Source organism: Schistocerca americana, chromosome 1 (genome assembly GCF_021461395.2).
Source record: "Schistocerca americana isolate TAMUIC-IGC-003095 chromosome 1, iqSchAmer2.1, whole genome shotgun sequence".
NCBI classification, from domain to species: domain Eukaryota; kingdom Metazoa; phylum Arthropoda; class Insecta; order Orthoptera; family Acrididae; genus Schistocerca; species Schistocerca americana.
Genome location: NC_060119.1, coordinates 765,770,462 through 765,793,649, shown reverse-complemented (window position 1 = coordinate 765,793,649; position 23,188 = coordinate 765,770,462). Strand labels below are relative to the sequence as shown.

The 23,188-nt window shown below is 42.1% G+C and overlaps 1 protein-coding gene across 15 annotated transcripts in view; it reads right to left on the bottom strand.

The window, feature by feature from the left end:
* LOC124611912 (longitudinals lacking protein, isoforms H/M/V-like) overlaps positions 1 to 22,904 on the bottom strand; it is a 453,788-nt gene extending 430,884 nt beyond the window's left edge. For 13 of the 15 annotated variants that reach the window (XR_006979507.1, XM_047140288.1, XM_047140290.1 and 10 more), the window contains exons 1-2: positions 22,766 to 22,904; positions 22,148 to 22,668 (exon numbers count right to left, since the gene is read on the bottom strand). The gene's annotated coding sequence lies outside the window, so the exon portion shown is untranslated. The other 2 variants (XM_047140283.1, XM_047140284.1) reach the window with 2 other exon arrangements.
* Between the last annotated feature and the right edge of the window lie 284 nt (positions 22,905 to 23,188).

Genomic DNA, 23,188 nt, shown 5'->3' with positions numbered 1-23,188 from the left:
GTGCAAGGCTAAGGATAAATTATAGTGCAGGGCATAGCGAGCAGAAGAAACGACAGCATCCTACATTCAAGATGTCTTGGAGCTGTGTAAAATAGTGGATCCTAGAATGAAGGAGAAAGATAAGGTTGCACATCTCATGAAGGGTGTTGCTGAGGACATGTATCAAGCCCTACTCCTGAAGGTGGTTTCGACAGCAGACAACTTCATAAAATGGTGCCAGTATACCGAGACAATATATCAAAAAAGAATTACACGCAAGAAGTTTGAACAGCTTACAAACATCGTATGATGTGTGTCATGGAGGAAGAAACTGATTTCACAAGTGTTCTTCATCAGATAGTGAGAGAGGAAGTTCAGAAGACACTTGGATTGCACGGTGAGAAAAAAACCAAGACGCTTCAAGAGGTCATAAAGGAGGAAGTGGAACAGACGTTGAACCCAATCTCTAGTCATTCATTTCCCTTTAAAACGGTAACAAAGTCAAGACCCATGCAAAGTTACATTCCTACAATGCCGCATGAGGAACCTGTCTGGGCACCAAGCAAGACTGGAGGACCCAGGATAACCAACCAGTATGTTTCCACTGCGGACGACCAGGACATGTGGTGCGCTATTGTTGAGAAAGGCAGCGGATATTTGATGACGCCCATGCCAGAAGACAGCAGACTGATCTTAGCCGATGCCAACTCCAGGATGACAAAGATGAACAAGAAGATATGGGTGCAGAATGATGCAACTCATCATTGCCGCTGGAGAGGACACTCCCAAACACACCAATCAAGGTCTCCATCGCCATTATAGAAGCTCCAGCCGATCACCCAGCTGGCACAACCTGGAAAACTAAAGGGTGCGACCTTTCTTGGAGCTGAGGCCGCTGAAGAGATAAAACCTCCACCATCGATCACTACAAAAATGATAGGAAACTACGTCGATATCCCCATGGATAGTCGACCAGCCCAAGCTCTTGTGGACTCCGGAGCATCATATTCAGTCATTTCGGAGAAGCACCATAGCCAGTTGCAGAAAACCATATTCGTTGACAACAAACCACCTCTGCTGAAGGTGGCTAATGGGAAGTATGTACAACCTACAGGAAGATGTACCACTCGTGTGGGTACAAGTGGCCATACACAGCCCTTAGAATTCATTGTCTTACAAGAGTGTAGTCATGACGTCATTCTTGGATGGGACTTTCTGAAAGCTTCTCAGGCAATTATAGATTGTGGTTGCTCGAAGATTATGCTAGACGAGATGAGATACTGTGGACAGGAAGATGTGCATTCAAGTGTGTGGAGACTATGTTTGCTGGATGAAGTGCTCATTCCTGCAGTCAGCACTAGAAAGTTAACTGTCATGTGTCATGCCATGCATCAACCCATGGATCTTGTAGTGGAATGTAAGAGAAGCATACCACTGAAGAATAACTTGGTCATCCCAGCCTCTGTCGTCTCGTTTAAGAATGGATTCGGTGAACTGTGGATAGTTAACTGTCGCTGAGAACCGCAGATCATTCCAAAACGCATGTGCGTAGCAAACAGTGAGCCATTAATTGCTGAACAGCTGAGCGTCATAGAAACCTCCCATGCCAAGTCTGTGGGTACAATTAGCACTACCACTACGAGACAAGATCTTCTAGCTATACTATCATCAGATCTTACTAAGGAAAAACAGAAGAAGCTACTTGCCATTCTTCAAGAGTTCTCCGAATGCTTCAATCCACAGGTGAAGAGTAAATTAGACAAATCGACAGTGAAGCACCGGATTAGCACTGAAGACCATCAACCAATAAGCCAGAGAGCATACCGTGTGTCAGCAACTGCACGTCAAATAATTTGCGACAAGGTAGAGGAAATGATGAAGAATTACATCATTCAGCCTTCGCAAAGCCCATGGCTGTCACCAGTGGTTCTCATCAGGAAGAAGGATGGCAGTTGGTGCTTTTGTGTTGCTTACAGGAAGCTTAATAAGATCACTAAAAAGAACATTTACCCTCTTCCACGAATTGACGATACATTAGATTGTCTGAAGGGGGCTAAGTTTTTCTCAACCGTGGACATATACACGGGATACTGGCAAATCGAAGTAGATGAGGCTGATTGTGAGACAGTTATTACAGACCATCATTCACTTTGTTGGTTGACAGGTCTTAAGGATCCAACAGGACGACTCCCCAGGTGGGCACTACATCTTCAAGAGTATGACATTACCATAGTGTACAAAAGTGGAAGAAAACACCAAGATGCCAACTATTTCTCAAGAAACCCTGTGCAAGACCATCAAAAGACTTTGATAAAGATAGTGATTGTCTCACTGCACTCCAAGATGTGTCTGCTGAGCAGAAGGAGGACGCCAAGATACCTCAAATTATGATTGCCTTACATCAGTCGGAGGATGTGAAAGGACAACTTAAGGTAGTTCATGGATTATTTTGCAAGGAAAAACTTTGATCTGTTTGGAAAGAGGTGGCTACCAGTGATTCCTAACACATGGTCTTAGATATTCTACAGAAATTCCGTGACATACCTGAGGCCAGACATTACGATTTATTAAGACTTACGATAGGATCCACAAGAGATTTTTCTGGCCAGGTTTATTTAGGAAAGTCCGTCACTATGCATCACACTGTCAAGAGTGCCAGAGGAGAAAGGCAGTTCCTCAGAAACCACCCAGCTGACTCATACCAATTCTCTCCTCAGACGATTTCCAAGGTCTGCTAGTGGCAATAGATGGATTATTGTTTGCACTGATTATCTGACATGCTATGCCATTACAAAAGCCGTGAAAACAGCCAAAGCATTCGAGGTAGCCAAATTCAACGTAGAAGACATTGTATTAAAACATGGTGCTTCATGGTCATTAATTACGGATCGAGGGAAGGTTTTTAAATCAAATCTTGTGGCAGAGATAAACTGTTGGTGCAACATTAATCATCACATGACAACTTCCTACCATCCACAAAATGAAGCCCTGTAAGGATCCTGCAACCCAGGGTAAATTCGAAGCTCCAGCGACAGGCAACAAGTGGAAAGGTGACGAAGAGCATAGTGGCAAGGGAAGTTCTAAGAAGATCACCGCCGGGGTGAACATCAGTCATCGGGAGTCAGAGAATGCAGGACCGATGACTCGTTCCCAAACTAGGACAACATAACACCAAGACGCTGTTCTCTTAAGAAGGGAGCAATGTCGCAAAAGAAGCTGAGTAGAACAGTCACTGTAGTGTAGTGGTTATGATACTAGACTGTGGCATGGAGGGTCGTATTTCCATATTCGGTTGAAGTACATTCTATAAGTATCCACAAATATCAAGAACCATTCTACTGGAATATTCTGTAACTGTATATATACCGTATGTGTTCTGGCCGGAGGCAGCTCACTCCGCACCCTTATATGTGCAAATGCTGATATATATATATATATATATATATATATATATATAGAGAGAGAGAGAGAGTTGCGAAAGCTTGAATTTTGTGTGTATGTTTGTGGTTGTTTGTGTGTCTGTCGACCTGCCAGCACTTTCATTTGGTAAGTCAAATCATCTTTGTTTTTTTTATGTATGTTCATAGAGACACTAACAAACACAAACTTCAAGCTTTCACAACCCATGGTTGCTTCATCAGGAAAGAGGGAAGGAGAGGGAAAGACGAAAGGATGTGGGTTTTAAGGGAGAGGGTAAGGAGTCATTCCAATCCCGGGAGCGGAAAGACTTACCTTAGGGGGGAAAAAAGGGGCAGGTATACACTCGCACACACACATAACCATCCGCACATATACCAAAATATATATACACACAATGTTGTTGACACTGGAAAGCCTGCTGAATAGCCACCCCTGACAGGGCCAGGTTGTCGACAAAAAATCGAAATCTCTTGAATCCACATGGAGAGTGGTTAAGGAGCTTTCTGGTCTATTAACATCCAGACGAGACAACTGGTAATCATTCAGTCCAAGGTCTTTCCTGCACAGCTTATTAATGCGAGGCTCCAGTAAGTACTGGGACATATCCGGTCCTTTGACAGTTTGTGCAGAGGTAGCAAAATTACTTCCATCCATTAGTTGGGAAAATTGCCTGTCTGCTTTATTGGATTAATAAATCATTACAAGGATTTCCTTTGACACTGGTGTCAAGTTTCACAGCATGCTGTATCAGATTTCATTGAGACTGAGTGCAGTATCACAAAATGCAGACAGTGCCAAATCCAGCTCCCACATGGGGAACAGGCAATTGTAGGACTCCAATCAGATCTTAAGCCCAACTCACACCTCTCCATGGTGGCATTGTAAAGAAGGAACCCTGGGTCCTGGCTGGCAGGGGCAGTAGTCAGTGCAAAATGCTCTGTCATTGTCTGTGCAGTGTCTCCAGCTTTTGTTTGGAGATGCCCCTGATGCTGCTGTAGGTAACCAACTGCCTTTACTGGAAATTCTCCTGATGGCTAACCCATATTGTAGTAGAAAAAGTGGAATCACCGATAGATTCCAGGAACACTTGTCATGATCTTTTCTTGCTCTCCTTGATGATGCGTTTGCTAATCGAAAAGACTGTGAGATTATCCACAATTGGGCAGCTCGTAAATTGTCACAGAAGTGCATGCCTTACACGAATGACCAAACAGCACCCATCAGTCCACCAAGGGACAGGTGGCCTCATCATATGATGAGAGGACTTTGGGATGGAGACATCAGTGGCACAGTGGATTACTCGTACGACATGATGCACCCACTCCTGGATGCTGTCACAGCACTCAAACAGAGCCACTTGGCTGAACAGCGTCCAGTTCTCTCTTCTGATCTTCCATTATTGTTGCATCCCTTCAGGGAGAACTCCATACAGTAGGTGGATATGGAGTGGGAAGTGGTCACCAGAATCAATGTCAGTGACTTCCTACTGAACTGAGTCCACAAGGGCTGGACAGCAGAAAGAGGTCGATAGCTGAGAATGACCCAGTGGCAGCGCAGAAATTGGCAGGAGTGTTGGTATTGAGAGTGCACAGCTCATGGGACATCATGAGAATCTCGAAAACTCAACCCCAAAGGCAAGCAGAGGTTGAACCCCACAATATGTAATGGGTATTGAAGTCTCCTAGTAAGAGAAATGGTTGGGGTTGTTCTATAAGATCCATTAGAGCCTCAGACTCAATTGGATTGTGTGGAGCTAAGTGTATAGCAAACAAACTGTGATCCTGTGACATACATGAACTGCAACTGTCAGCAGGTCAGTAGCTAGGGGGAGAACAGAGTAGTGGTGCATTACTAATGAAAAAAGCGGCTCCTCCCTTGGCCCTTTCCTTAGTCAGGTCATCTTTGCAATAGAGTGTATAGCCCCACAGGAGAGGGGTATCAGACACTTTATAAAATGTGTTTCTTGCAAACACAAGCACAGGGGGTATACCTGTGTTAGCAGTTTCAGTTCCCCCACATGTCCTGACCGCATTAAGTTCCACTGCAGAATGGGTACCGTCTATCATGGGGGTAGCACTTTTATTCTGACTTCCTGCCAGGAAGGAGCATCTGCAATGGGTGGATCCCTATCTTGGGGCAAGATGATTGGCCCTGTCCCACATCAAAGTCCATCGCCTCTAAAGAAGTATCTAGAGAGACGTCAGAGAGCATGACGTTGACATAGCCGGACTTTTTACTTCCGAACTCCATCAGTGGTAGATGCTTTGCCTTTGATTTTTTCCCTGGGTAGGCTTCAGAGCCATATCCATGGCTTTGGTGATGGTTGTTGCAGCACTGGATGGTATGTCAGACTGAATCATTGGAGGGGTAGGAAACTCTGCAACCATAGCCTTTTCTGGAGTTCTGGGGCAAGGTACAAGCATCAAAATAACTGCAGCAGCACAAGTGCATTGACAAACGCTGGTACTAGTGCTGACACTAGCAACCTCTATTTGTGTAGTAACAACAGCTTTCCCCACTGGCTGTTTAAGAACCAAAGCAAAGAAGGTAGTGAATGCTGGGGGCAGCATGGCTTTATACATATTTTTGGCCTCATCATAAGGAATGCGCTTCACCGTCTTAAGCTCTCGTATCTCCTGTTCTTCCACATATACACTGCAGTCCTCACTACAGACAGGGTTAGCCTCAGAGCAATTCACACACCTCAACAGAGATGAGCAGACTTCTCCTTTGTGGGCAGCCTTACCACATGTGCCACAAGCAGTTTCTCCGTGACACACAGGAGTAGTATACCCACATCACTGGCATTTGAAACAGCACATTGAGTTGGCAAGATAAGGCTGTATGCTTAGGTGAAGCAACCTGCCTTAATGTGCTCACGAAGTTTCGTGCTTTTAAACGTCAGAATAAAGAAGTCAAATTTTACAAGATACCCATTCAGCCTCTTCATGTTTTGCATGTTGACTATACCTTTCTGAACCACTCACCTTTCAGTTTCTCCTTGGGAAAGTCCACCAGATCTCTGCACATCACAACACCTTTGCTGTAATTCAAAGCGGTGTGCAGCTCCATTTCGGTGGTATATTTCCCGAGGCACTGAGCTTTCTGGAGGTTCTCAATTTGGTGGGAAATAGAAGTTTCTACCAACAATGTCCCATTATATAACAGCTAAACTGATCTTAAAGTGTCAACAATGCCCTCTATGCCTAACCGGATGTAGGATAGGGAAACTTTCTCGAAGCACAGAGATCATCATCTCTGAATTAAGTGCAGTCAGTGTCTAGTGAACAAACAGCTGAATGAAGCCAAAATGAGCACAAGGAGAGCAATGCGAGGAGCACTCATTGAATTTGAAAGTAATATCTTATCACTGTGACTAAAAATCCTAAGATTTGGTCTTACAAAACGTCAGTGACTGGATCAAAATTGTCTCTTCAGATGCTCAGTGACCATACTAACACTGAACAGTGACTGTAAGTGAGAAGACCGAAATACTGAATTCGGTCTTCTAAAAATGTTGCACACTGGAAAATTACTAAACAGTGTAAAGGCAACAGGACTCAAAGAGGTTCTTTACAGATATGTGAAAAAACTCTCCTTCTAGCAGTAGGTTATTATACGTGCAATGAAGGCTACCTAGCAATTGGAAAAATATGCAGGTTATTCCAATTTTGAAGGAGGATAATCAGACAATCATCATAGTTACAGGCCTTTATCACTGATGTCAATCTGTTGTAGAATTATAGAACATATTTTATGCTCACTTATGACATTTTTGGAAAAGAAAAACCTCTTCTATAAAAGTCAACACGGGTACGACAAACAGAAATGATGCAAAACGCATATCTCTCTGTTCACGAATGAGACTCAAGAGTGCCATAGACTAAGAAACCCAGGTCGATGCCATGTTCCTCGACTTCTGGAAAGCACTTGATACAGCCCTACACTGGCATTTAGTGAAGGGAAAAAAAATTGACCTACTAAGTATCATACCAGATATGTGGGGTCAACTGAAGTATGTAGTACCATCGTCAGCTTTGATTTATGGTGGGTTGGTTGAATGGTTGGTTTGTTTAAAAGAAAGGGGGGGGGGGGGGGGGACCAAACTGCTACATCAACATCATTGGTCCCTCGTTCTCATTAAAATAATTCCACAAGGTTAGGAGTAAAATAATCGAGACATACAAAACATAGCTGGAAGAAAGGAGAAAACCACAAGAATGACAGAAGGGCAACAAACACTAAAATGGACAAAATCGGACAAGAAAACAACAGAGAGACGCAAGAAACCTGTAGAAGAGATCAAAACAAGAGAGCAGATTACCATGGCTGGCTGACTATGAGAATAAAAAGGAGAAGCCAGCCACTCTGCAACACATTAAAACCTCCACCCAAAAAGCAAAAGGGTGGAGGACACAGAGGGACAAAGGACATGCACTAAAACTTAGATTAAATGATAAAACACACCCTCAGAAATAAAATGTAAAACTAAAGCTGCTGTTGAGGCATTGTTACCCAACATCAAAGGTAGGGCGCTGGGAAAGTTACAAGTCCGCAGCAAGAGCTGGGCGACCATCATTTGTGAGCCACAGCGACACTGAGGTGGGTCCTCCCGATGAAGGAGATAATCGTGCGTTAGGCAATATGGCCAATGTGGATCTGGCAGAGGACAACTGATTCCCTGTGAGAGGACTACACGGAAGACTTCCAAACATTCGTAGTCTTCTCAATGACACGCAGTTTGTCGTGTGTACTGTTATGCCGTGCCATATCCCAAAGCCGAAAAACCCTGTGGTGTAAGAGAGAACACAGGTCTGTTTCGGAGATGCCCATCTCCAGAAGCAGTTTCCACGTAGCCTGTTTGGCAAGCCTGTCAGTAAGTTCATTGCTTGGGATTCCGACGTGTCCTGGGGTCCATACAAACACCAGTGATCGATGGGACAGTTCCAGGGCATAGATAGACTCCTAAATAAACGCTACCAAAGGATGGTGAGGGTAGCACTGGTCGATGGCTCGTAGGCTGCTCGAGGAGTCAGTACACAAGAGAAATGACTCGCCAGGGCACGAGTGGATGTGCTCGAGAGCATGAGGTATGGCCGGCAGCTCTGCAGTGAAAACACTGCAGCCATCTGGGAAGGATTGCTGTTCAGTGCCACGAACATACGCAAAGCCTGCGTGACCAGCCACCGAACAGTCAGTGTAAATCGCTGCACGGCCCTAGTATGTGTAGAGAATCGAGAGGAAGTGATAGCGGAGAGCCGCAGGATTAATGGATTCCTTAGGGCCGTGTGAAAGGTCCAAAAGAACTGTGGCCTAGGTGTACACCATTGAGGTGTACGTGAATGGACCTCGAGAATAGGTGGTAACGGGAAAGACTCTAGTTCAGACAGAAGGGATCGGACGCGAATAGCAATTGTAAGCCCTGACCTGGACCAGCGATGCGGGAGATGGACCGTGGTGGTTGGGAAAAGGAGACGGCAATTCGGATGTGCAGGATAACTATGAATGTGTGCACCATAACTGGCGAGCAGTTGTGCACACCTAACCTTCAATGGAGGGACTCTTGCCTCCACCAGGACACTGGTCAGCGGACTCATTCTAAAAGCACCCATCACTAGGCAAACGCCACAGTGGTGCACTGGGTCAAGTAAACACAATGCTGAGGGCACCACCGAACCATAAACCAGACTCCCGTAGTCAGGCGGGATTTAACTAGGGCTCTGTAGAGCTGCAGCAACGTAGAGCGATCTGCACCCCAGCTGGTGTTGCTCAGGCAGCGGAGGGCATTGACGTGCTGCCCGTACTTGCGCTTAAGCTGATGAAGGTGAGGTAGCCAAGTCAATTGGGTGTTGAAAACCAGTCCTAAGAATCAATATGTCTCCACTACAGTGAGTGGTTTGTCATTAAGGTAAAGTTCTGGTTCAGGATGAACGGTGTGATGCCAAAAGAAATGCATGACACACGACTTCACGGCTGAAAACTGGAAGCTGTGGGATAGAGCCCATGACTGTGCCTTGTGAATGGCTCCCTGTAGGCACTGCTCAGCAACACCAGTACTGGAGGAGCAGTATGAAATGCCGAAGTCACCCGCATACAGAGAAGGTGAGACTGACGGCCCTACAGCTCAGGGACACAAGATTATCAGTGGTAGAGCAACCCTGGTGGAAGCCGCACTGACTTGGAGCCAGTAGGCCACGATTCCAGGACCCGAACCACCCCCCAATACACCACATGTTCCAGCAGCTTACAAAGAAAGTTGGTGAGGCTGATAGGCTGGTAGCTGTCCACATCAAGCGGGCTCTGACTGGGTTTGGGCAACAGAACTATGGTGCTCTCCCACATTGCAATGGAAAGATTCCATCGCACCAGATCCGGTTGAAGGTGATGAGGAGATGTCACTTGTAGTCAGATGAGAGATGTTTAATCATCTGAATGTGGATCTGATCCATCCCAGGAGCTGTGTTGGGGCAATGTGCAAGGGCTGTGAGGAGCTCCCACTCTGTAAATGGGGCGTTATAGGGTTCACGTTGGCACGTAGTGAACGAGAGGACTTTCCTTTCTGTCCACCATTTAAGGGTGTGAAAGGCGGGTGGTAGTTCTCCGATGCTGAGTCTCAAGCATAGTGCTCAGGAAAGTGCTTGGCAATCAAATTTGCGTCGGCAAATAACACGCCATTGATGTTAATGCCAGGGACACCTGTTAGGGTCTGGTACCCAAAAAGATGTCTGATCTTCGTCCAGACTTGGAAAGGTGACGTATGGTCACCACTTACCTATCCCAACACTCCTGTATACATTGTTTTATAAGATGGCAAAGATGGGCACAGAGGTGCTTAAAGGCTATTAAGTGCTCTAGGGAAAGGTGCCGCTTATGTCGCTGTAGAGCTTGCCAATGCTCTTTAATTGCTCAGTGACTTCCAGCGACCACCAAGGAACTGTCTTTCGCCGGGGGCACCCCAAAGAACAAGGGATTGCATTTTCCGCCGCTATAACGATCATTGTTGTGACCTGTTCAACGACAACATCGAAGGCACCATGTGGGAGAGATTCAGCAGAGATAACAGAGGTAAAGGCTTCCCAGTCTGCCTTGTTTAAAGCCCATCTGGGTAGGTGTCCGTGGGCATGATGCCAGAGGAGTGACAGGAAGATGGGGAAGTGGCCACTAACACACACGTCGTCATGTGCTCTCCAGTGGATAGATGGGAGAAGGCCAGGACTGCAAACTGAGAGATCAATGGCAGAGTATGTGCCATGTGCCAGACTGAAATGTGTGGGGGGAACCCGTATTTAAGAGGCAGAGGTCGAGTTGTGACAGTAAATTTTCAACCTCCCTACATCGGCCAGTAGGCATGGCACCACCCCACAAGGGGTTATGCATGTTAAAATCTCCCACAAGTAGGAAAGGTTTAGGGAGTTGATCAATCAGTGTAGCCAATACATTCAGGGGCACTGCATCATCCGGAGGAAGATATATGTTGCAAACAGTTATTTCCTGGGTCGTCCATATCTTGACAGCCACAGCTTCAAGAGGGGTTTGAAGGGACACAGGTTTAATGCATACTGAGTTCAGGACATAGACACAAACTCTACCTGATACACTATTATACTCACTACGGTTCTTGTAATATCCCCTGTAACCGCGATCGGCTGGGGTCCGCGTTGCCAGGAACCAGGTTTCCTTGAGGGCAATGCGGAAAGCAGGTGTAAAGTGTAACAATTGCAGTAGCTCAGGCAGGTGGTGGAAATAACTGCAGCAGTTCCAATGGAGTATTACGTGATCATGAGACTGGGAAGGCATGAAACACTGAATGAGGCAGTCTACGCCTCAGGGTCACCTGCTGCCACTAGACGAGCAACTGTGCGATCGACACCTATTGTGTCTGAGGGCCCAGCAAGATCTAGGTCCTCAGCGGACACCAGAATCTCCACCTCATCCTCAGACACAGAGCTTGTAGGTAGTGGAGGTGTGGGTGCCACCACCGTGTCTTGGTTCTTGGGGGGTCTTTTTCTTTTTATGTTTCTCTCGCTGCTCCTTAGGTTTGTCTGTCTGGGAGGGCTTCACTGATTCAGTCTCAGGGACTGAGGAGGACCAGGAAACACTACGACCAGCTACTTGTGGTTCCTCCAGCCACTGGGGGGTGTCAGCTTTGTCACTGGTATGAACCTGGCGAGAGAAGCTGAAGAAGACTTATGCTTACCCGGCTGAAAAGTGGGGACTGATGTCCTCGATGGTTGGGGGGACGTTGATCCTAAAGTAAGTTGTACAAGAGCAACAAGGAGGGAAGTGCTAGCCACCATCAAGGGGGCAGGTAGATTCTGTCGGCTCTGAGAGCCAACTGTACGTGGCAGAACGGAAGATGGTAGAATCGTTGTCCTAACAGCGGCATAGGTTGACATCATATGCAAAGGATATAGCCTCTCATATTTTCTCTTAGCCTCAGTGAAGGTCAATCGGTCCATGGTCTTGTATTCCATTATTTTTCTTTCTTTCTGGAGAATCCTGTAGTCTGGCAAGCAAAGAGAATGGTGCTCTCTGCAGTTGACACAGATGGGAGGCAGGGCACAGGGAGTATAGGGATGTGAAGGACGTCCACAGTCCCAACCGGTGACGTTGGAAGTACAGCAGGAATACATACGGCCGAAATTCCAGCACTTAAAGCACTGCGTCGGGGGAGTGCTATATGGCTATACATGGTAGTAGACCATCACTTTCACCTTCTCAGGTAATGTTTCACCCTCGAAGGCCAAGATGAGCATCCTTAGCATGGCGTTCCTCCCATGGTGTGGCCGGGGGGGATTTAGGGTCATATTTCTTAGCATTGAAGTTAGAACTTGACCCCTCAGAGAATGCTGGTGTTTGACCACCAGCAAGACATGACGTACTACACTTCATGGCGTGAAATCTGCCCTGATGCCACCCACTCCGACCAGGGGCCCTCCCCAAAGGCACCACCCAGCCACAGCAAAGGCCACCTGGCAGGATGGCCATTGCCAGGAGTCCCAATGCCCCAGAGTGACAAGCATCTACTCCTTGGCATGCGTGAGGAGTTAACAGCGCAGGGGGCTACAACAAACAGGGTACATGATGGCCCCACCACAATAGACTAGCTACCGTGCTGGATATCAGGCACAAACAAGCTAAGAAGTCCATTATCATCGACAGGGCAGAAAATGATAGTGCACAGAGGATGGAGGAGAATGCACCCAGGAGGGTGACCTCGCCCAACAGCTGGAGAATGAGCAGAAGTGCAGATTCACGTCGACAAAGGATGAGAGAGATCTCAGTGCATGATGGACACTATGCACTTTGTAAGCCACCTTTCCCCAATTGGCTCGCTTTTTGGGAAAAATCTTGAAAAATGGAGGGGAAACCCAACAGGGGTCCATCACATGAAGTTACCGAATCATGTGAGACTCATTTTATTCACCTGTTACAACAGGCAGGAATACCTTGGTCCTATTCTAACCCCTGGACCCACTGAGTTACATGATGTCATTGCAGCACGGTATCTTCGAAATGGATCAAGTTTGCAGGAGGCATGTTGGAATCAGCAGTGGCACACTCTTGTGTGGGATGTTCGTCTTTTTAATATGTTTGTTAATGATGTTGCTATGGCAATGAACTTAGTTACTGAGTGGTTTGGGGGTTTGTTTTTATTTGCTTGTCAGGGGGTCATTTCGAAGTAGTAGTCATTGGTTACTGATTCATTTTCAGTTTTGCAATTGTTAGTTAATCACACTATTATTAGTTTGAAATTTAATGGTTTTGTTTTTCATTTGGTATTTAGTATGGATATTAGACAAAATTTGTTAGTCGTTTGTTAGTTGCTACTATGGGCAATGATATGGCCGAAACAATCAATTTTTTCTAGTTATGATTGTGTATGATGTGCCAGCCTACATTTATTTGTCAGGTGACAGAGTGATAAGCAAATTTTTATGGTTTATTTTGTCTTTATTGTAAAATGTATGGTATGTTTGTTTCTATGTGATCTTCTTTGAGTCAGGGGTATTGAAATTAATATTAGAGTAGTTTTCTTATTTATTTCATTGGTTGCGTTGGGTTGGTAGCTGATGTCTGTATTTAATAGTTTATAGTGGTGGGTATTGTGGATGCGTCGTAGGTACTTTGGTCTGGTTAGGTTTTGAGAACAGTTCTGTCAGTTGTGGTTTTATGATATTGTTGTGGGCTTTGCTTGAGCTATATAGGTCAAGTGAAATTTCAAGTACCGGGTTCTGGATTTATGTGTAGGTTCATGGTATCATGTATTATGTTTGAGCTGTATTGCTAATGCAAAATTTCTGGTACCTATGTTCTTGTAGGTTTTTGTTAGTGTGTGGTGTCATGGATTTCATTTAAGCTACACAGATAAAGCGACATTTCCAATACTTGTTTTTCCAGTTTTTTGGTTATTATGCCTTTTATTGACTGCTGATGTTTTCAAAGTGTTGTTTTTTGCTTTAGTATTTGTATTGGCATGTCTTCATTATTAGAATTCTCAAGCATTTAGGTTGTTCCCAACCAAAAACTCCTAATTACTGCACCTGTCCCATTAGTTTCACGTCATTTTTGCAATTAAATATTTTTCATGTTCTTTGTGTCTGTTTACTGATTAATGTGTGATGTCATAGTATAAGCTTTAAATACAGATATCTGTCACCTCGATTACATTATGGATCTAAGCCAACCTGTGGTCCCACATCTTCAATATTTCTGATTTGTGATTGGAATCAGGATTTCCTTGCAGATACGATTCAACACTTTGTTTTTAATAGAACAAAATATGTAAATGTAAAAGTGAATTCAGAAATTCCATGAAGGAGTGCCATAGAGCTGTAACTGCTCATAATTTGTATTAACCATTCAGTGGATAGTGTCAGATAGTCCATGAGGCTACTCATGGATGATATTATTGTCTATAGGAAGTAAAAATGCCAAAAGATTTCAGGGAACTGCAGGAAGGCCCGCATAAGTTTTACGATTGGAGCTGATAATAGCAGTTGACTCTGAACATAAATAAATTTAATATATTGCATCTAAATAGGTGGAGAGATACACTACCGTCCAGTAACACAACTGCCAATAAATCAAAGAAATAGTAACTCCCATAATGTACCTAGGAGTAATCAGCCACAATCACCACATAACACAAACAGTAGTAAAATCAGATGCCACGCAGAGATTCAGTGGGAGAATCTTAAGTAAACATAATTCATTCATGAAAGAAGTGGCTTACAAAACACTCGTTTGACTGGTTCTTGAGTACTGTTCATCAGTTTAGGATCCTCACCATGTAGGATTAACAGACGAGATGTAAAAGATTCGATAAAGAGCAGCGTGTTTTATCACAGGATCTTTTACTTGGCATGAGAGCATATTGAGGAGCTCAATAAACTCCAGGGGCAGACACTACAAGTGAAGTGTTGAACATTACAGAGAAGCCTACAGTTGAAATTTTGCCCAAAGAAGTCACACAATACATTACTCCCTCCCATATACATTTCATAAAATCACCACTATCACAGAATCAGACGATTTACAGCTCATGTGGAGCTCTACCAATAATAATTCTTCCCACATGTAATTCCTAAATGGAATAGGAAAAGGGGTAAAGGATTTTGGTTCCAGAAGCACCCTTTGCCGCAAACCATAATGTGGCTTGAGGAGTGTAGATGTACATCTAGAGTGCTCACAAAGAATTATTAAAATGTTGCTCCATGACTGGATGATCACTGACTTAAAGATATTAGTATCAAATTCCTTTACAGCTTCCCTAGTTCCAACATGCTGGACTCAATTTAATACCTTTAAGTATGACAGTTTATCAGATTCATACAGCACCAACCAAGTAGAGAATGAGGGTACACAGAACAATGCACTAATTTGTAGAAAAAGCACATTGCAAATTCCTGTCTTTCCAGAATTTATATAGTTTGCAGACTCACCCCAAACAAATGGCAGTGTAGTTCCGGCAATAAGGTATGGCCGATTCCCTACCTCATTTTTATATAGCTGAATATGCGACCCTCTTCTAACGAATTCAACATTTCTAAAGTTAAGTGTCGGCAGCTCCTGCATTACACGCTGATGTTGGTAATTTGTTGATGATGTTCTTTTTATCTGATTTATATTTTGGTGATGTTTTCTGAGACTGTCAGTCCCATTAAATGAAACTTTTTGAACAATTTACAGCACAGTACCAAATATAGTGTGTTTACGTATGTCACAAGGATTACTAGAAAAGATGCAGATATGTAACAATAGCAATGAAAACTGTCACCACTACAGATTCAATATTACCTTTCCAATTTTCTGGAATGAAGGTTATTCAGGAAAAGAGGGATTTTACATCATAGTACAGTCTACTCTAGATTGCAGGGTGTTTCATGAGAACAAGTTCAGCAGCTGTTAATGAACAGTTTAAGCAATGTTTATATTGTTGTCAGGTGCCAGCTGGTTGCACACAGCTAGACACCCAACAACAGTACAAACAGATTCACTGGCAAAGCCTAAAATCACACACTTTAAGTAATTATTTAAAAAGCAGTCAGCTATTATAAATTACACATGTCTCACAACACTACACACTGTAACTTTGACTCAGTTATGTACCACAGAATCGTATTTAACAAAGTCGCTGTGTTCGATAAGTATCGGGACTTTTTTTTTCCCCAGCCAATGGGAAGGGGTGAACAGCAGCCACTCTGGATAAGATTGGCACTGGAGGTGTTAGGTGAGCTAGGAGACTCCACTTAATCGTCTCCAAGCCTTTGTACTGCACATATTCCACCAGAAGTGTCAAGAATGAAGATGCAAAAAATCATCAAGCAGCTTTCTGAGATCAAATTTTTTGTTAAATTGAACAAATCTATTACTGTGACATTTCATATTATAAGGGTGAAGCAAAGTCCAGAACATCAAATTTTTGAATGGCACACAAAATTCTAATCATGGCTAGTAAAGACATCAGAAACTGACAACTTATTATATACCAATCTAAACCTAGGAATATGTGATCCAAAAGCGAGAACTTTTGAACTTTTAATTCCATTAAGCGTTCATTTGACAACAGATGAGGAAAATTTAGTGAAAACTACTGTGCAATTAACTGTGATTGATGATTTGCAAATGCAGTAACTGTATATGAAGTTAGTATTGAACATATTTTCAGAGGAGCATTATGTAAAGACTTCTTTTGAATGTGGAGACTCGTCAAAATATTCTGGCAGAGTAACACCTGGTGATAAAACTTGGGCATGATTCCATGTAAAACTAAGCCTGAGATTCTGTAAAATGTTATTTTTAATTAAATTTATTTTGTAGTTTTCTGAATATACAAAAGTAAAATTTTACTGTCCTTTTGTAGATTAGATTGGTTTAAAAGTTTGCTCTTTATATTGGCAGCTATTTAAATTTAGATTGCAGTCACTGTTATTGTTCCGAATGTTAAGGTTTCAAGAGCAGAACCTTATCTTTCAGATGAACTTCACTTTTTAAGAAAGATAAGAGATTAAGAATGCAGCTAATTTACCAAAAAAGAGCTATGTCTATGACAAAAAAACAGGAGAAAGTTTCCTCTGCAACTCAGAAATTGTAGTAAGTAAGTTTATTTTTCATTATGAGTGAGAAAAATTGACAAAAACATTTAGTGACCAAAAAGCAGTGTTTAATATGTACATGATCATGACAAATGCTGAAAGTAATTCTACCCCTATCTATGACAGTTTTTTGGATTGTTACTAAAACCTAACCATTCATCACTTCTTGTCATCTTTAAGTGATATTTGTTGGTGTACATAGTGTGTTAATAGTTTACAATAATAATGAATTCTTAATGTCGCCAAGCATATGAGAAATATCAAGAAAAGTTGCAGAAAGATGTCAGCAAATGCAGTACAAAGAAAGGGGAAGGAGGAGGGGAAGGGGGAGGAGGAGGAGGGGAACGGAGGGGATAGAAGAAAATTAAGATAAAGGTAGCCTCTTGTCAAACACTTTTAACTGAAGCATACAAAGGTAGCTGAAAGAAAAAGAAAGTACAGGCTTGAACTAAAATCTGTACTGACTGAAAATAGGCCTGAGACTTAGGGATTGCTAGAGACTGAGATGCAATTAGTCTGCTTTCATCAATGACGTCATCACCATGCGAAAACACCTGTTTCTAGCATATCCAACATACTGGCTAAAACATCATACATAACAGCTGCAAATATACAGATGCCATCGAAGCAATACAGTGACTACACCCAAAGAAATTAGCAGGACAACCACAGGAAAAAATGGGGTTCTGGGTGGGGACAAATTAAAAATTCAATAATAAAATCAACACTATTCAAGATACAACACTCAGGGTGGGGGCTCGAACATGCCAAAAAATAAATGCCAACAAAATCATACAAAACACACCATATCCCAATCTCCAGATAACCTGTATTGTTCAACCCTAGACCAGGATAGCTATAAATCCTCCCCACAACTACAAAAGACGGTATCCCAATCTCCAGTTCACCCTTACAGCTCAACCCTAGACCAGGATACCAATAACACCCCTTCTCCAGTTCACCTATATAGCTCAAACATAGAGTAAAAGTCGACTTACAGTGAAGGTGTCTTTTCCAATGTGTTGCAGTTGCTAACTGTATGTGCAGTGAGTAATGGGAAGTGAACATGACAAATGAGGAGTTGGATAGGACAAGATGTTGGAAACCATGAGAAAACAGTTTTCAATAAATGTCGTAAGTGGGTCAAGTTTTTAATCACACAACAAAGTATGCCCAAAATCTACTTTGCTACCTTTTTAGGCAAGCTTCCCCCATACAAGCTGTTGCTAGGTATACTTGGTTGTACGATACTACCGTCCGCTTTAACCCGTGACGCAGATGTGCTGTGCCCTGATGTGTTGGGTGATGTCATCAAGCTGTGGTATTTTATTTTGGAGGGGCAGTGAAATGTCGTAGAGAGCACAGTGTATGATGAGGCAGCATGCTTTAGCAGTTTAATTATGTGGTGGTGATGTGTTTGTGAGTTATGTTATTGTGCCATTTAGCGTTATATAGTCATCATAATGTGGAGCATACAAAATTATGTGGTGGCACACTGGAATATTTTGTACAGAATGTTGTAACATAAAATAGAACCTGTCTTAAAATTTAAACTGTGTTCTCAGATGCCTGCATAACGACTGATTAAGTGGATCAGTGCTTTTAAGTAAATCATGGGAGAATATAGGTGGATCAATGCTTATTAATATATCGAACATGTGACTGTTATTAATAAACATTGACCCATTTACCTTCTCCCATCAAAACAATGTTCCACCTACCTTGTCCAATGATGTAATTAACAAACATTGATCCATGTACCTTCTCCCATCATTTACTTAAAATCATTGAGCCACTTACCATATCGCATTCCATTAAAAAACATTGATTCACCTACCTTCCCCCATGATTTCATTTAAAAACACTGATCTACTTACAATGTTCATCAAAAACTAATTTCTCAAGAGTTCCGCCATCTTGTCCTATCTGACTCATCATTAAACATTTTCACTTCCCATCACTCATTGCACTCACAGCTACCAAGTGAAACACACGACAGAAAACCACCGACACCATAAGTGGATTTGACTCTAGGGTTGACTTACATAGGTGCACTGGAAAAGGAGATACCAGCTTTTGTAGATGGGGGGGTGGGGTTATTGGTATACTGTCTAGGGTTGAGCTGTACAGATGAACTGGAGATTAAGATACCGGCTTTTGTAGTAGTGGGGAGGGTTTATTGGTATCCTGGTCTTAGGTTGAGCCAGACAGGTGAACTGGAGGCTGGGATGCCAGCTTTTGTAGTTGTGGGGTTTCCTGGATCAGGATTGATCTACATAGATGAGCTGGAGACTGGGGTACTGGCTTCCTTTAGCTGTGAGGAGGGGGAGGAGGGGAGGGGATGGTACCACAGTCTAGGGTTGAGAGATTGGAGACTGGGATACCATAATCTTATAGTGTGTTTTGTATGGTCTTGTTCTGTTTTATTTTTTGGCACTATTGAGTGCTTCTGACCATCAAAAAGCATAGTGCAACTGTCCCAACTGTGACAATAAAATCCCCCTTGGATTTTTGGGTATGGCCCAAAAATCAAATTGTAAAATACAGAGTGGTACAAAAGTTCTCCACATGATCAAAAAAAAAGGCTTGCATAAGCACATCAAGACAGAAACTGGCCTCGACTTCTCGCAAAAAGTGTGGTCCACAAAAGTAAAAGTGTAAAAATGTTTGGGTATTTGAGGATAAGATAGATCCTTAACAACAAGCTGCCCCATCTTCACAATGTACCTACTCAAATATTACTAGTTGTGAGAGAGGCACTGCAACATATACAGGATGACAAAACTATCCCAACAATGTTACAGCCCAGATTTGTCTCCCCTGACTTTCTTTTATTCTATTAGATATAAAGAACCCTGACAAAATTGTTCTGGGATGGCTGAAGTAGTACAACAGTGATTTCATCTCTAAATCATACAGATCATGTCAATTCGTGGTAACGAACTTCACTGTAAAAAATTGATATTAGACCTCTATATCACAAGTGTTAAGAAGTAAAATATTTTCATTTTATCTCAGTTTTCATAAACGGTGTGGTCCTTTGAAAAATGTATATTTTGTAAATAACTTTTAAAACAGTAGAGAACAAAAGAAACTATAACTAATAAACCACAAGTACTGGAGACCTGGCAGATGTTTTGCGTTAAAGCTCCCTCCTAGTGCATTGAAATGTAGTCAACATGTGCACACTTATGGGCTTCCTTTAACTCACAAATTGAAGAACAAAATTTAAGTAAATTTTTTCACTTAAAATTTTTTTTTTTCTAATTTGGAAAGTCACAGAATACTATATTTTTTCATATTACCAGATGCTACTGATGTAATTTTAAACAGTATCTTCTCTGCTCACTATCTGTATTATGTGAACATTTAATACCAAAAATGTAAAAAAAATTGCATTTTTAGGAGATTTTACGAATTATTTACTCGAAAACCCCCATCCAAAAACTTTTGAGAATTACACAAAATATTGATTGGTTGGATGTTAGTTGTTAAGTGCAAACACAGTGGGAAATATTTTTCTGTGAACATTGTTAAAAAATTTTCTACATTCTGCACATTTCGCATCACTGAATTTCTAGTGTAAAATATGCTTGTTGGCAATACTGTTTGCAGTGCCCTTCCATTTATAACAAACAAGTGAGAACTTGCAAATAAACCATTGTGCATCGAGCTTTGTGTTTGGTTTGAACTTTTTGTTAGATACCATGTCAGTGAAGAAATACAGTAGTGAGAGTGAGGTGTGTGTGTGGACTATGAAAAAAAAGACAAAAGAAGGTGGTGTTTAAGGAAAGTGAAAAACACTTCACATTTTAAGAAATGTGTCAAGAGGTATTGCAAAAATATCTTGGTCCTCAAGTAATGGTATCCATTGTGATGGTATCCACTGTGCAGGAATTGCTGCACTCACTACAAGAAGAAATTTAGTGGCAACCCGTCTGAATGAACACCACCACCCAAATGTGAAACTGAAGAAGATATTGAAGATGTTTATACTTGAATGTTAGGCCTAGCATTTCTGCTGTAGCCCCTGCTACAACCCCCCCCCCTCCCCCCATTTAAATGCCCAGGAAAGGTAAGTGGCACAAGAAGAAAACAGTATGTAAAAAGAAAAGTGAATTAAATTGAAACAAGTTTTACAGAAGAAACATTTTCAATATCTCGTGAACTGTATAATGTAGATGGACTTGGCGCAGAATCTGAAGATTGTGATATGTGCACAAAAAGTGATGTGTGGTTTCAAGACCTAAATACTGCTGTCTGTACTGAGACGGTACAGTTACTGACACTGATAACCGGAAGCTACTCTAAGGAGCAGATACAGAAATACATGTACCCATTTCCACATTTTACTTGATTTGAAAAGCTCATAAAATAAAGAAGGAAAGGTATTTGGGCACCCTCATATTCTTACTGTGGACATCTGTTGCAAGATGATAAAGCTAATGTTGCTCCGGAATATTACCTAGGTGATAACAAAGATTGCAGCATGCAAAGTCTGAAAAAGTATAAAAGTAGAAAGATATATGACAAGATGAATAAGAAAAGCATATCTCCTAACGAAAAACAAAAACCTGAATTTAAAAACTGGTCCCACAAATTCTGCTCCGTACAACCAAAAGGGGTACAATGCCAGTCAGTGATGGATTCACACCAAAACGTTGAATTTCTACTGCAGCAGCAAAAAATGGAACTGCTAAGTAACAAAGCTTTTAGGTGTGAAGTCTAACCAAAATGTTTAATGCAATTTTTAATTACTATATTTATAAAAGAAAAAGTCCAAGCACTTATTAGGCACACAGAGGTTATCAAGTTGGGTACAGAATGTATTATCACAGTTATTTATTTCAAATTTTACTGTATTCTTGTTATGATAATTTCCTCATGTGTATTAATAGTAGTAGTAGTTTGCAGCTATAATGGAGGTGTGTTGGAAGCAGGAGATATATGTAACCAAGTGCATGAATGATAGATCAAGCAATGAAATTCCACTGCTCTAATTATCATGACATTCTGTCGCAGCAGCAGCAATAATAGTAATAGTTTTATTCATATGCAGATCATTTTTACAAGGGTATTGGGCATATCTTGGTATTACAATTTAGGAACAGCCAAAATAATGCAATTCATATATACATGCATTTACATACTTCGTTTAGTTTGACAATAATGGGGCACGAAGTCGGCCGCGGCCCGTCAGTAGTAACCATCCCAGCATTTGCCTAAAGTAATTTCGAGAAATCACGGTAAACCTAAATCAGGATTGCCAGATGAAGACTGAAGCCTCCACCCAGCCCAAAATTAAAACCAGTCTCTTTAAGCCAGTGTCCTTCATTCGTTTTATCTCTAGTGTACAACAATTTTTGCCAAGACGTTGTTTAATAATATAAAATGCTTAGAAAATTAGTTCGAAATACTTATTTAGCTACATCTCTTTCACTACGTGAAACAATTACATCAAAAACTTGCACTTAAATAGGAAAATGATGTCTCAACATTCCATTGGTCTTCATCACATCATCAAAAGTTGTTAGTTGAATTATGAATCCATTCTGTTGATACGTCGTTTTGAGAAAAAATAGAATAAAATGATACCGGCGTCGAAACGTCAAAAACATCTTCTGTTCAATGCTGAAACTTCTCAACCCAGCCCTTTCTGTGATCGTACTGGCTACGTACACATATGTAAACAAACAAGGCAAAGAGTGGTCAAAATAAGGATACATCACCAAAAACAATACTACTAACGACATTAATGTTATATGTACCTCGAACTACCAATCGAACTCTCCCACCTATAAACACACGGAGTGGCAATCGGTACAACCACATAAACAATCGAAAATATCGATTGTTCCATGGGATCGAACATCATAAAATTGAATAGTACATGTTCGTTTGAGCAGTTGCCAGAGAGCGCCAGAAAACGGGCATTACTGCGCATGCGTAGCTACGATGACGTAGAAGCTTGTGCTCCGTGTTTGCTCTGCTCGTACGCTTTTCGTCGCGTTTATGTTTAGAATTTCGTGCGTACTGGGGCATCAAGTGACAATGTGCCGCACTGTGGCACGTTGTTCGTCTGGGACATATGGAGTTATTGATCTTGGGGCAATTATTTTATCATATCTTATCCAGATAACGAATGCAAAATAAGGAATCAGTCCTTGGCAAAATATTGATTTCAAAACTAG